Here is a 4,257-nt window from a genome sequence, read left to right as displayed (position 1 = left end):
TGATATGTACTCACTGATATGTGGGTATTAGCGCAGAAACTTAGAATACCCAAGATACAATTTGCCAAACTCATGAAACTCAAGAAGAAGGAAACCAAATTGTGGATACTTCATTCCTTCTTAGAAGGGGATACAAACTACACATGGAAGGAGTTACAGAGACAAAGTTCAGAGCTGGAACAGAAGGAAGGACCATCCAGAGACTGCCCCACCCAGGGATCCATCCCATAAAAAATGACCAAACCCAGACACTATTGCATATACCTACAAGATTTTGCTGACAAGACCTTGATATAGCTATCTCCTGTGAGGCTATGCCAGTGCCTGGCAAAAACAGAAGTGGATGCTCATAGTCATCTATTGGATGGAGCACAGGGTCCCCAATGAAGGAGCTAGAGTAAGTACCTATGGAGCTGAAGGGGTCTGCAGCCCTATAGGAAAAACAACAATATGAACCAACCAGTACCCCCAGAGCTCGTGTCTCTAACTGCATATGCAGTGGAGGATGGCCTATTTGGCCATCAGTGGGAGGAAAGGCCCTTGGTCTAGGGAAGATTCTATGCCCCAGTATAGGTGAATGACAGGGCCAGGAATTGGAGTGGGTATAGGGAATTTTCAGAGAGGAAACCAGGAAAGGGGATAACATTTGAAATGTAAATGAAGAAAACATCTAATAAAAAAAATCTATATATAAAAAAGAATTGACAAATGGAACCTTATAAAATTACAGAGCATCTGTAATCAAAGAACACTGTCAATAAGAGAAAACAGCAACCAATGAATTGGGAAAAGGCCTTTACCAACCCTACGTGTGATAAAGGACTAATATCCAATATATACAAAGAATTCAAGAAGTTAGACTCCAGAGGACTAAATAACCTTATTAAAAATGGGGTACATTTTTAATATAAGCAAAGAATTCTCAACTGAGGAGTATTTAATAACTGAGAAGCACCTAAAGAAATGTTCAACATCCTTAGTCATTACAGAAAGGCAAATCACCCTGAGATTCTACCTCACACCAGTCAGAATGGCTAAGATGAAAAACTCAGTTAACAGCAGATGCTGGCAAGGATGTGGAAAAAGAGAAACACTCTTCCATTGCTTATGGAATTGCAAGCTGGCACAGCCCTTCTGGAATTCATTCTGGTGCTTCTTCAGAAATTTGGACATGGTACTATCTGAGAACCCAGCTATACCACTCCTGGGTATATACCCAGAAGATGCTCCAACATATAATAAGGGTACATGCTCCACTATTTTCATAGCAGCTTATTTTATAATAGCCAGAATCTAGAAACAACCCAGATATCCCTCAACAGAGGAATAGATACAGAAAAGGTGGTACATTTACACAATGGGATTCTATTCAGCTATTAAAAGCAATGGCATTCTTAGGCAAATGGATGGAACTAGAAAATATCATCCCAAGTGAGGTAACCCAATCACAAAAGAACACATATAGTATACATTCACTAATAAGTGGATATTAGCCCAGAAGCCCAGAAAACGCAAGATACAATTCACAGACCAAATGGAAACTCAAGAAGAAGGAAGACCAAAATATGGATACTTTGGTCCTTCATAGAAGGGGGAACAAATTACCCATGAGAGGAGATACTGAGACAAAGTGTGGAACAGAGACGAAGAAAAGGCCATCCAGAGACTGCCCCACATGTGGATCCATCCCATATACAGTCACCAAACTCAGACAATATTGGGAATACCAACAAGTGCTTGCTGACAGGAATCTGATATAGCTGTCTCCTGAGATGCTGTGCCAGTGTGTGACAAATACAGAGGTGGATGCTCTCAGCCAACCTTTGGATAGGGTACAAGGTCCCCAATGGAGGAGCTAGAGAAAGGACTGAAAGAGCTGAAGGAGCTGAAGGAACTTGCAACTCCATAGGAGTAACAACAATATGAACCCACTAGTACCCCCAGAGTTTCCAGGGACTAAACCACCAACCAAAGAGTACATATGGAGGGACCCATGGCCCCAGCTGCATATGTAGCAGAGGATGGCCTTGTTGGACATCAATAGGAGGAGAGCCCTTTAGTCCTAAGAGGGCTCAATGCTCCAGTGTTGGAGGATGCCAGGACAGGCGGTTGGTGAGCTAAGGGAGGGGGATAGGATAGGAAGTTTCCGGAGGGGAAATGGGGAAAAGGAATAATGGTTATGTAAATAAAGAATATATCTAATAAAAAAGGGGGAGAAAAATAATTTTATAGTTGAGGGTCATCCCAACATGAAGAACTAACTATACCCAGGGTCATAGCCTCAGAAAATTTGAGAACCACTAGGTTAAAAAATAGAGAGCTCCCTCTTCCTTGAATGACAATAAAATAAGGTGGCATCTGGTAGACGTGACAGTAGCAAGTTCAAGCACAATGACTCTGGACATGGAATTAATTCTATAATGGCTTGGCCTAACACTAGTTTTGCAGTTAGAGAATTCAGAGCTTTTACTGTAGAGTCTCACATTCATTGTTGAGTTATTTCTTATTGTTCAGTGGGCATGCACACTGGAAGCCTCTATAGCAATGGTAGGTAATCAATTTAATATAAAATTAATTAATGATTCATTATGATAAACAAATATTTATGTAAGGTTGACCTCTCTTAATGTACATATATATTTAACACTCTTCTGTGCACAGCAACTTTGTGTAGGTATTAAGAGAGTAGTATCTAATGCCCAATTAATAGGATTACATCTGTTCTATGAACTGCTCTGAAACACTGTCTGCATCATTTTAACCCTCTTTGGCTTAGTTTGTCACACACGAAAATGGGTTTGTAATAAACTGATAGTACTGTGGGTATTGAAAGCACTAGTATATGTAAAGATCTTAGTATCTCTGTACTATACTTCCATTGTGGACATTTTGTGACACACAATCTGTGATTTTTATACCGTAAGACCACCCTTAGGCACCAGGCATAGAATTATATAGTGTAATTAATACTCTGTGACTACAGAACCATCACCTTTGTGCGGGTAGTACTATGAGTTTTCACTCTTAATCTATGACCTCTTTTAGTTTCATGATTGAGAAAATGTTTCTTTAGTGAGAAATGCCAAGATTTTTGTTTTTGTTGTTGTTGTTGTTGTTGTTGTTTGTGTTGTTCTTTTGTATTCCTCTCAATAATATGGGGTCCTGTTTCCAGTAGAGATTTTTAAGTTACAACTTGAAATGAATGAATTAATGAGCTTAATCATTACAGAAAGATGTCTTAAAAATGGTCCAAGGAACTTGCTGTAATTTCCTGGACTTTGAAAAAGGCCAGCCAGAGTGCTGAGTGGTAATGATGGCTTGTGTTTGCCAACCCAGTCCTTGCCTATGCACCAAAAATGTGAGCCAGGGCTAGTGTGGAAATGCTTTGAAGTGGCAGAATGGCTTGGACACCATGACACCATGATTAAAGAGACCTTTACAAAACAAACTTCAAGATTACAGGACAACTTTCTCAGTGACTTTTTGTTTTGTTTTGTTTTGTTTTGTTTTTGTCTTTGAGGCAATGATCCAGATCTTTTCTTTCTCCCATAGACCACAATAGAGAAAGTCACCCTCACAGATTAGCTTGCCAGCTCTGTGTAGGATACAATTAGTGGGAAACAAATTATGCCCTCTAAAGAGCAGGTGGGGGAATGTTGAAAACCAAAATCGGTTTTGGTCCGCATCTTCTTTATCACCCACCATTCATAACTTTTGCTCGCATCTAATTAAAGAGGAGAGTTCTTACTTCTCTTCCCAGAGCTATAAAAAGGACACTGTCAGTCATGGAGCTGTTGGATCAGGTGATGAAATTGAAACTACTAAGGAAGGAGGAAGGTCTTTGAACATGATGTAATTTTAAGACTTCCTCTCCTGCCTTGTTATTTTTGTGTTGTTTGTCTTTAAAAATAGAACTGCTTTTTCTCAAAGAGGGTACTTATCACTGAACCGCACTCTCCGTTCCTGCATGGCAGAGCTCACCCAAGCTGGTCTCAGAGACAACTGAGCAGGCTGGGTTACTCAGCATTGCCTTTCACAAAGGAGCCCTCTGGATAAACATTATAAACACCCTGTAAAGAGATGTTAAGTAAGTGAAATAAAAAACATGAACAACAAAAACACATCAGGACAATCATGGAGTTGGCTCTGTGGATAAAAGTGTTTGCTCTGTATGTCTAAGTATATAAGTTCAAATGTAAGCATTCATATTAAAAAGCCAGGCATCACTGCACATGTCTGAACCTCAATATTGTGAGG

This window comes from Mus pahari, chromosome 5 (genome assembly GCF_900095145.1).
Source record: "Mus pahari chromosome 5, PAHARI_EIJ_v1.1, whole genome shotgun sequence".
In the NCBI taxonomy this organism is placed as follows: Eukaryota; Metazoa; Chordata; class Mammalia; order Rodentia; family Muridae; genus Mus; species Mus pahari.
The sequence above is the reverse complement of the archived record's forward strand: the minus strand, read 5'-3'. Positions refer to the sequence as shown.